Raw genomic sequence first — 12,171 nt, forward strand, 5'->3', positions numbered from 1 at the left:
AGGAGAGATTAAAAGCTTCCAGGACAAACAAAAACTGAAAGAATTTGCAAACACCAAACCAACTCTACAGGAAATATTGAAAGGGGTCCTCTAAGCAAAGAGAGACCCTAAAAGTAGTAGATCAGAAAGGAACAGAGACAATATACAATAACAGTCACCTTACAGGCAATACAATGGCACTAAATTCATATCTCTTAATAGTTACCCTGAATGTTAATGGGCTAAATGCCCCAATCAAAAGACACAGGGTATCAGAATAGATAAAAAAACAGAGCCCATTTATATGTTGCCTACAAGAAACTCATTTTAAACCCAAAGACACCTCCAGATTTAAAATGAGGGGGTGGAAAAAAATTTACAATGCTAATGGACATCAGAAGAGCAGGAGTGGCAATCCTTATATCAGATCAATTAGATTTTAAGCCAAAGACTATAATAAGAGATGAGGAAGGACACTATATCATACTCAAAGTATTTGTCCAACAAGAAGATCTAACAATTTTAAATATCTACGCCCCTAACGTGAGAGCAGCCAACTATATAAACCAATTACTAACAAAATCAAAGAAACACATCAACAATAATACAATAGTAGAGGACTTTAACACTCCCCTCACTGAAATGGACAGATCATCAAAGCAAAAGATCAGCAAGGAATTAAAGGCCTTCAATGACACACTGGACCAGATGGACATCACAGATATATTCAGAACATTTCATCCCAAAGCAACAGAATACACATTCTTCTCTAGTGCACATGGAACATTCTCCAGAATAGATCACATCCTCGGTCCTAAATCAGGTCTCAACCAGTATCAAAAGATTGGGATCATTCCCTGCATATTTTCAGACCACAATGCTCTGAAGCTAGAACTCAATCACAAGAGGAAATTTGGAAAGAACCCAAATACATGGAAACTAAACAGCATCCTTCTAAAGAATGAATGGGTCAACCAGGAAATTAAAGAAGAATTGAAAAAATTCATGGAAACAAATGATAATGAAAACACAACGGTTCAAAATCTGTGGGACACAACAAAGGCAGTCCTGAGGGGAAAATATATAGTGGTACAAGCCTTTCTCAAGAAACAAGAAAGGTCTCAGGTACACAACCTAACCACACACCTAAAGGAGTGGAGAAAGAACAAGAAAGAAACCCTAAACCCAGCAGGAGAAGAGAAATCATAAAGATCAGAGCAGAAATCAATCAAATAGAAACCAAAAAAACAATAGAACAAATCAACGAAACTAGGAGCTGCTTCTTTGAAAGAATTAATAAGATTGATAAACCCCTGGCCAGACTTATCAGAAAGAAAAGAGAAAGGACCCAAATAAATAAAATCATGAATGAAAGAGGAGAGATCACAACTAACACCAAAGAAATACAGACAATTATAAGAACGTACTATGAGCAACTCTACGCCAACACATTTGACAATCTGGAAGAAATGGATGCATTCCTAGAGACATAAACTACCACAACTGAACCAGGAAGAAATAAAAAGCCTGAACAGACCCATAACCAGTAAGGAGATTGAAACAGTCATCAAAAATCTCCAAACAAACAAAAGCCCAGGGCCAGACGGCTTCCCGGGGGAATTCTACCAAACATTTAAAGAAGAATTAATTCCTATTCTCCTGAAACAGTTCCAAAAAATAGAAATGGAACGAAAACTTCCAACCTTATTTTATGAGGCCAGCATCACATTGATCCCAAAACCAGACAATGATCCCATCCAAAAAGAGAACTACAGACCAATATCCTTGATGAACACAGATGTGAAAATTCTCACCAAAATACTAGCCAATAGGATTCAACAGTAGATTAAAAGGATTATTCACCACGACCAAGTGGGATTTATTCCAGGGCTGCAAGGTTGGTTCAACATCCGCAAATCAATCAATGTGATACAACACATTAATAAAAGAAAGAACAAGAACCATATGATACTCCCGATAGATGCTGAAAAAGCATTTGACAAAGTACGGCATCTCTTCCTGATCAAAACTCCTCAAAGTCTAGAGACAGAGGGCACATACCTCAATATTATCAAAGCCATCTATGAAAAACCCACCGCAAATATCATTCTCAATGGAGAGAAACTGAAAGCTTTTCCACTAAGGTCAGGAACACGGCAGGGATGTCCATTATCACCACTGCTATTCAACATAGTACTAGAAGTCCTAGCCTCAGCAATCAGACAACAAAAGGAAATAAAGGCATCCAAATCGGCAAAGAAGTCAAACTATCACTCTTCGCAGATGATATGATACTATATGTGGAAAACCCAAAAGACTCCACTCCAAAACTGCTAGAACTTGTACAGGAATTCAGTAAAGTGTCAGGATATAAAATCAATGCACAGAAATCAGTCGCATTTCTCTACACCAACAACAAGACAGAAGAAAGAGAAATTAAGGAGTCAATCCCATTTACAATTGCACCCAAAACTATAAGATACCTAGGAATAAACCTAACCAAAGAGGCTAAGAATCTATACACAGAAAACTATAAAGTACTCATGAAAGAAATTGAGGAAGACACAAGGAAATGGAAAAATGTTCCATGCTCCTGGATTGGAAGAACAAATATTGTGAAAATTCTATTCTACCTAAAGCAGTCTACACATTTAATGCAATTCCTATCAAAGTACCATCCATTTTTTTCAAAGAAATGGAACAAATAATTCTAAAATTTATATGGAACCAGAAAAGACCTCGAATAGCCAAAGGAATATTGAAAAAGAAAGCAAAAGTCGGTGGCATCACAATTCCGGACTTCAAGCTCTATTACAAAGCTGTCATTATCAAGACAGCATGGTACTGGCACAAAAACAGACACATAGATCAGTGGAACAGAATAGAGAGCCCAGAAATAGACCCTCAACTTTATGGTCAACTAATCTTCGACACAGCAGGAAAGAATGTCCAATGGAAAAAAGACAGCCTCATCAATAAATGGTGCTGGGAAAATTGGACAGCCACATGCAGAAAAATGAAATTGGACCATTTCCTTACACCACACATGAAAATAGACTCAAAATGGATGAAGGACCTCAATGTGAGAAAGGAATCCATCAAAATCCTTGAGGAGAACACAGGCAGCAACCTCCTCGATCTTAGCAGCAGCAACATCTTCCTGGGAACATCGCCAAAGGCAAGGGAAGCAAGGGCAAAAATGAACTATTGGGATTTTATCAAGATCAAAAGCTTTTGCACAGCAAAGGAAACAGTTAACAACACCAAAAGACAACTGACAGATGGGTGAAGATATTTGCAAACAACATATCAGATAAAGGGCTAGTGTCCAAAATCTATAAAGAACTTAGCAAACTGAACACCCAAAGAACAAATAATCCAATCAAGAAATGGGCAGAAGAGATGAACAGACATTTCTGCAAAAAAGACATCCAGATGGCCAACAGACACATGAAAAAGTGTTCCATATCACTCGGCATCCGGGAAATACAAATCAAAACCACAATGAGATATCACCTCACACCAGTCAGAATGGCTAAAATGAACAAGTCAGTAAATGACAGATGCTGGCAAGGATGCGGAGAAAGGGGAACCCTCCTACACTGTTGGTGGGAATGCAAGCTGGTGCAACCAGTCTGGAAAACAGCATGGAGGTTTCTCAAAATGTTGAAAATAGAACTACCCTATGACCCAGCAATTGCACTACTGGGTATTTACCTTAAAGATACAAACATAGTGATCCGAAGGGGCACGTGCACCCGAATGTTTATAGCAGCAATGTCTACAATAGCCAAACTATGGAAAGAACCTAGATGTCCATCAACCGATGAATGGATAAAGAAGATGTGGTATATATACACAATGGAATACTACGCAGCCATCAAAAGAAATGAAATCTTGCCATTTACGATGACAGGGATGGAACTAGAGGGTATCATGCTTAGTGAAATAAGTCAATCGGAGAAAGACAACTATCATATGATCTCCCTGATATGAGGAAGTGGAGATGCAACATGGGGGGGTTAAAGGGGTAGGAGAAGAGTAAATGAAACAAGATGGGATCGGTAGGGAGACAAACCATAAGTGACTCTTAATCTCACAAAATAAACTGAGGGTTGATCGGGGGAGAGGGGTTGGGAGAAGGGTGGTGGGGTTATGGACATTGGGGAGGATATGTGCTATGGTGAGTGCTGTGAAGTGTGTAAACCTGGCGATTCACAGACCTGTACCCCTGGGGATAAAAATACATTATATGTTTATAAAAAATAAAATAAAATAAAATAAAATATAACAATAGAAAAGCATAAAAAAAAACAATTTACAATCAAAATCCTCAGCCACTTTGGAGATGCTTGCTCCAACCAACTGCTGTCACCTTTACTGTTTCAGTTTTTAAATCCTCAATCAACTGTAAGTAATTCTTTTTTATTATTATTATTTATTTATTTGAGAGAAATTGAGCAAGAGAGAGCATGAGCAGGGAAGGAGCAGAGAGAGAGGGAGAAGCTGACTCCCTGCTGAGCTGGGAGCTGAATGAGGGGCTCAAAGAAGGACTTGATCCTAGGACCTGGGATCATGACATGAGCCAAAGGCAGATGCTTAACTGAGCCACGCAGATGACCCCAACCATAAGTAATTCTTAAAAAAGTATGTAGTGCTACAATCCAATTGTATAATGATTTAATAATAAAGGATTCCAGGAATAGTGATTTAGGAATTTCCTAGTCAAGTTTAAGTGTTAACAAGTTATTTTACAGGCTGAGTATCCTCAAATTCTGTGTATTGGATTAATTTTATTCTTTTTTTTATCCCCCCAATTTTTATTTTCTGTATTTTGAAATTTTGTAGTTGTCTCACATATTCTAACTGGCTAGAGCTTTGTTTCTTGTTAGTTTATTAGATAGCTGAAAGTCCTTTTTTATTTCAGAAACATTCCAGATATTGAAGGTAAATATTTAAAAGTTATTTCCCATGATCTCCAAAATTTTTTTTGAAGTGGATGACTTCCAAATTCTAACACCAGATTCTTCTAAATATTAACACAGTTTTACACATCATTAAAATAGCTACATTTATTAATATCACCATCAGTCTGATCTGAAAAGCTTTTAAGCATTGAGAAGCTATCAAGCTCAAGATGACAGATAACAAGTTTTCCAAAACTTTAGTTTTTGCTCTAAACTGCAATTTTTTTGGCAAAAATACACTTATGTGTTTTCTTTAAAGTGACTGGCTCATTTCAACCACATTCAAGAAAATATTTGTTAAATACTCTAGTCTGAATAAGCATAATTTACCTGTCAGTTGTTTCAAGTAAAAATACTCTTCCATTGGGAAAAAAGTTATGTTAACTCTCAACTCTAAGGAGTTTATATGCTTTAGACAATCATCCTATGTCAGTTTACAGCCCAAGGGCTTTATTTGTATTTTTTGTTTCTACATACAAAATATTTTTAAAGTATGTATGTACTTAAGATCAAATTTTTACAAAATTAAAATGAATACTTTTTACTGATACCTGAAGGATATCTTCAGTGAAACTATTTTTTCCCCTGTGAGTGTATACTGGGAAAAATAACATAACTATTTATACAGCTTGGTGACACTGGCTTGATTTATGTTAAGGCAACAGGAGTTTTAATCATCAATGCCAATGACAACACAATTGTTCCTGAACAAACCTCTGAGATTTAAATTGGTTATTCAATTCTTTGAATATTTTAGCTCCAGTTCTATTCATTTCCAAGCATTTTCTCTTTCTTTTTTAAAATTAATTCATTTATTTGAGAGAGAGCACAAGCAAGTGTGGGGAGGGACAAAGAGAGAAGGAGATGGACAAGCAGACTCAACGCTGAATGTGAAACCCAACTTGGGATGAATCTCCCGACTTAAGATATCATGACCTGAGCTGAAATCAAGAGTTGGAAGCTAGGGGCATCTAGGTGGCTCAGTAGGTTAAGCCTCTGTCTTCAGCTCAGGTCATGATCTCAGGGTCCTGGGATCAAGCCTCACATCTGGCTCTCTTCTCAGCAGGGAGCCTGCTTCCTCCTCTCTCTCTGACTCCCTCTCTGCTTACTTGTGATATCTCTTTCTCTGTCACATAAATAAATAAAATCTTAAAAAAAAGAAAAAGAGTATAAAGCTTAACTACTTGAGCCACCCAGGCACCCTATTTCCAAGCATTTCTATAAAGCAATTTCTTTTTATGTGGTACTAATATCCAACAAAAAAGGGCAAAACATGTCTACCTATTATCTATATATGCACCCATTTGTGAAGCATAGCTATAATTCTACAGATCAGAAATAGTATCAATTCATATTTACAGCTAAATCATTAATTTGACAAGCTATAGTATTGTTAGAAAATAGCAGTGTTGTGATTTTTATTAGTGACTTTTCATCAAGCAGGCATTCGGCAATGTCAACTCCATAAAGCTTTATTAATCATTCAGCTACTGTACACATTTCTCAAACTGATATAATATGATGGCTTACCCTGTTAAGATGCTTCAATGGCTTTTTTCCTTTTCAATTTGAAAATTATAAAATAAAATTTAGGGCTTCTCAAGAACTCACAAGTCTACATTTACACTATTCATTTTTCTTTAAACTCTAAGCAATTGGTCTCAAAATGATACTATAATTTAACTGTCAGCATAAGATCACTAGAAAATATTTTGTTGTATGAGAAATAAGATAAATTATTAACATCTATAAAGCCTAAAGAATAAAGGCATTTGCCATATCTGTGTTCACTAGTTACATAATTTGCCCATTTTCTTTGGAGTCAATTACTTTTTCATGGGTCAAAGTCTATGATACATTTGTTTCATCTTTTTCAGCATCATTAGACATGATGATGTGTACTGAAAAAGCAAGTCTTCTAGTTTCCCCCTCCTCATAATGCACTTTGAAATATTAAAGACATAGATAACAAATATATTTTATTTTGCAATGAACTAAGACTATGTCTGACATTTCGTGAACAAAAGTGGGACTGTAAAGATTAATAACAGATATAACTGAAGATAGATAGTAAAAACACAGAAGTGCCCAGGAGAGTATGATATTATGTTTGAAAACATATATATTTATAACCTAACCTACTAACTTAGAAATTTTTAGAAAACCAATACACAATTACACTCTCAATTATTAAAGAGTGCTGATACCATATAATTTCTGGAAAAGAAAACAGACAAACAAAAAAAACCCCAAAACTTATTTATCCACTCATGAAAGAATGAAAGTGGAAAAATCAAATAATGATTTGATATTATTATGAATGCACTTTAATATGGCTAACACCCAGAAAGGTCCTCTTTTGGTGTTGGGAAACTAAAATACTTTATTATACATAGAAGGTTATATAGTGGATCCTTGAACAGCATGAGGTTAGGGATGTTGACCTTCACTCCTGCACAGTTGAAAATCTGTGTATAATTTTTGATGTCCCAAAAACTTAACTTCTAATAGCCTACAGTTAACTTACCAATTACATAGTCAATTAATCTATATTTTGGATGTTAAATGTATTTTATTTTGAATTCTTACAATAAGATAAGTTAGAGAAAAGAAAAGGTTATTAATAATTATAAGGAAAAGAAAATACATTTACAGTACTGTGCTGTGCTGTGCTGTGCTGTATTTATTTTTTAAAAATGTGCATAAGTAGACCTGTGCAGCTTAAACCCATGTTGTTCAAGGGCCAACTGTGTATTGTTTTGTAATACATATTTTCAGGTATGCATGCATACATGTGTATGCAGCTCCAGTGTAAAATGGATCTCTTACTATCCGTTGCATTGAAAAAGGAAGTCTAAAGCAGGAGTTGAAAGCTCTGCAAAGAAAGCAGAGGGAATAATGAAGAAAATAAAGTTGGATTCTGGTGAATACAGTCATGTGGAAGAGAGGGTCTGGTGGGCACAGATCTTTTTGTTTTTCAGAAATAGAAAATTTGAACAGACACATAGCCAGTAAAGAAATTGAATTGGTAGTCAAAAATTTCCCAAAAAACAAAAGTCCAGGGACAGACGACTTTGTAGGGGGAATTCTGTCAGATATTTAAAGAAGAGTTATTACCTATTCTTCTTAAACTGTTCCAAAAAATAGAAACGAAAGGAAAACATCCAAACATACTACAAGGCCAGATTACTTGATTTCAAAACCAAACAAAGTCTTCATTAAAAAGGAGAATTACAGGCTAATATCCCTAAGAACATGGATGCAAAAATTCTCAATGAAATACTGACAAATTGGGGGCGCCTGGGTGGCTCAGTGGGTTAAAGCCTCTTCCTTCGGCTCAGGTCATGATACCAGAGTCCTGGGATCGAGCCCCGCATTGGGCTCTCTGCTCAGCAGGGAGCCTGCTTCCTCCTCTCTCTCTGCCTGCCTCTCTGCCTACTTGTGATCTCTGTCAAGTAAATAAAATAAAATCTTTAAAAAAAAAAACAATATTGCCAAATCGAATCCAACAGAAATTTAACTTTCTACAGGAAATATTTTCCTATGAAAAGGCTGGCAACTAATAATTTTTATAAAACTATTTGTCCCTCCTCCCCAAATACATCATTATATGGGATTCATTTTTCCATCTTGGTAGTTTTCTGAAATAATTTTAAAAACCCATCTGGGAGCATCTGGCTGGCTCAGTCCGTAGAGGACATGATTCTTGATTTCAGAGTTGTGAGTTCAAGCCCCAATCTGGGTGTAGATTATAACTAAACATTAAAAAACAAACTAGAATAAAATAAAGAAAAAGGAAACCCTGGCCCTCATGCTCCTCATATTCCATACCACTCTCTCTGCCATCCTTCAGTGAAAGCACTAAATAAGTGCTCTCTTCTGAGTCTCTCCCCCTTTTCTTCTTCAAACCATTCCAATTTTGCTTCCTTCACCACCACTATATTTAAACTGCTTTTCTAAAGGTTACCAATAAATTTCATGTTCAAAAATTTAATACACACTTCTAACCTTACATTTTTCTGAAATATTATGTATTTTGACCATTCTCTCATGAAATAATTTTTCTTGCTCAATTCCCATTACCCTATGTTACCTAGCTATTCTTTTAATCAGACAGGCCACCCTTTCTTGGTTTCCTTTGCTTGTTCCTATTTCTGAATGTCAGAGTGTCCCAGTTGTGGGTCCTGCAAAATTAGCAATGCCTTCTTTCTTTGGCACAGTCCTTACATTAATTATTTTGATCTCAATGAGAAGAAAATTAAGGCCATTAAAAAAAAACAGGTTAATTAACGTGATTCACCATTATCTTATTTTTTATCACATAAAATTTCAAGGACTATATACTCTGGTTTTAGACTAAACTAGATGGGATTCTTCAATGTAAAATTTCTGGAACTAAGACCAGACAAGGCTCACTATGCTCCTTAGATGTGTTTATCATTATAATTATAAAGGTAAAACAGAGACGTTTTTTCACACAGCCTACCTGAAAACCTTGTAAACAACAAGGCTATGTCGTTTTTTTTTTCCCCCTTGGGGCATAATTGTCAACTCAGGTTGGCATCTCTGTACAATTTAGTTTAATTTTACTTCCAATGCAAAGAACTATGTTTTCTTCCAGTTTAACTGTAGGGACATAAATGCCAAGAGAATAAGCAGGCAGACTTTCTAAACTAAGATTATTAAAGCAAGGAAATTTCAAGTTTCATATGATTTAAATTCTTTGAAGATTGGGGCAGATTAAAGATGGCTGCAGTGGGGCGCTTGGGTGGCTCAGTGGCTTGAGCTGCTTCCTTCGGCTCAGGTTATGATCTCAGGGTCCTGGGATCGAGTCCCACATCGGGCTCTCTGCTCAGCAGGGAGCCTGTTTCCCTCTCTCTCTCTCTCTCTCTGCCTGCCTCTCTGTCTACTGTGATTTCTCTGTCAAATAAATAAACAAAATCTTAAAAAAAAAAAAAAAAGATGGCTGCAGAATCTTTGATCCTCCTACTATTGAAAGGCAGGTTTGTTTTCATATCCCTTTTGATATGATCTGGCTGTGACTGCTTGAATCAGTAGAGTATGGAGCATGGGATACTATGTCTTAGGCTTTCAACAGTCTTCACTCTTGGGGAACCCTAAGACTCCCTGTATTAGATCTAATGTCCTTTGAAAAGACCATGTGGCGATACCTTGAGACTAAATAGATACAAAAATGGGTGAGATGATCCCTTTCTTCCACCTATCGCCACCAAGTCACAAGGCCAAAAAGCTGAACACCACCAACTGACCCCAGTCCACACCACATGGAGAAGAATCCAATAGCCAAGTCATGCCTGATTCCCTGACTCCAAAATTATGAAATATAATTAAATTCTTGTCATTTAAAGTCACTAAATTTTTAATTAGTTTGTTAGGCAAACTAGCCTATAAGAAAATTTGAGAGAGCCATAACAAAACGTGGTACCTAGCAATAATGTGCCACCATAATAGAAATCCAAAACATGTGGCGTTGGCTTTAAAACTGTGTTGGAATCTGAAAGGATCTTAAGGAGACTTTAAGTAAAAATTGGAAGACTTTGAGAACACTGTCTATAAGAACCTAAGTGATAGAAGATTGTCATTGGAGGCTAGAAAAAACTGGACCCTTGTTATATAATGGTACAAAGTTTGGCAACATCAACACATGTCACATTGGGAAAATTAGCAAAGTACTTAATGAACTTGCATGTCTAGCTAGGGTGTCTTCCATACAAATCTGGAAATGCCTTTTTTTTTTTTTAAAAACTGCCTATGATAAAATAAAAGATACACTAAACCAAAAATATATACCTATAAACTTTTTAGTAGAATTAGAGGAAATAAAAAGCATCTTAGATAGTCTGCTAAAACACTCTTATAGAAGCTAATATTACATTATATATGAACTAACTTGAATTTAAATAAAATCTTAAAAGGGAAAAAATTCATACACACACACATCAAAACAAACCAAAACAAAACATAACAAAACAATGTGTTTCTTACCCTAGTCTCTTCCAGCAAAGTATATCAAAGTAAGAAATAGCCTCAGTAGGAGGTAGAGAGTAGGGAAAATGGATGAAGGTGGTCAAAATCTACAAACTTCTAGTTAAAAGATAAGTTCTAGGTACATAAAGTATAGCATGATGACTATAGTCAGTAACACTGAATTATATACTTGAAAGTTGCTAAGAGAGTAGATTTTAAATGTGCTCATCACAAGAAATAAAGTTATAACTATGCAAGATAATGGATGTTAATTAAACTTCCAGTGGGAATCATTTTGTAAAATGTACATAATCAAAAATTATATTGTACACCTTAAACTATACAATATTATATGTCAATTGTATCTCTATAAAGATGAAAAAAAAGAGTTAGCCTCAAGGCAAATACTCATCAGTATCAGGGATAGATATGGAAGATATTAAGACGTCAGATCACAGATCTTTTCAGCTACACAAAAAGCCTTTTAAGGAGTTTAAAAATATGTCTTGAAGTCTTGTTCTTTTAAATCAGAGAATCTCTATGAATCTTAAGCACTTTGATATTCATTAAAAACTGACACAACATTTGCAATAATGGTAAAAAATGAAAAGGGGCTTTGGACTCCCAAATATACATTTGGAAAGAAGGGTGGGAAGGTCTACTCAGTCACCTGGACTATTTCTTTCGAAAAAGGAAGGAATCTTAGAGGGTGGTACCAAGAACACAGAAAATAAAGACAGTATTCAAAGAGAACAATGGACTGGAGACATACCACCTGTGAGTAGAACCGGGCCCTAAGCAGGGAACATCCTCTGCCTCCGGATTACGAGACCTAAATATGGTTGCCCTGAGAGATTTCAGAATTTGTATAGACCAGTAACTGTTACTCGCCTCCCTCTACCCACTCTAAAAAAAAGTGTCTGTTGAACCTATCTGTTCTCTCCCCCATTATTTGTTGGTTTGTGGATGGCATATAGCTAATCTTTAAGTTAGTAAGTCCATAGATCAGGAGGAGCCACATCCAAGGTGCTTTCACTGCTCTTAGACTTGACTTAAATCATGAGCTCCTCAACCTCAAGCTTGTTGCTATAATTCAGAAAAGATTTTTAAAACCTAGAATTGAGGTTAATATAATTTTCATGTTTGAAAAATGTAAATAATTTACAGCCAAAAAGGTAGACTCTAGAAAATTACATCCTTATAAATACTCCTCTATAGGATGTGACTTTTCATCAGC

This window comes from Lontra canadensis, unplaced genomic scaffold (genome assembly GCF_010015895.1).
Source record: "Lontra canadensis isolate GAN:19392208 unplaced genomic scaffold, GSC_riverotter_1.0 scaffold6, whole genome shotgun sequence".
Lineage (NCBI taxonomy): Eukaryota > Metazoa > Chordata > Mammalia > Carnivora > Mustelidae > Lontra > Lontra canadensis.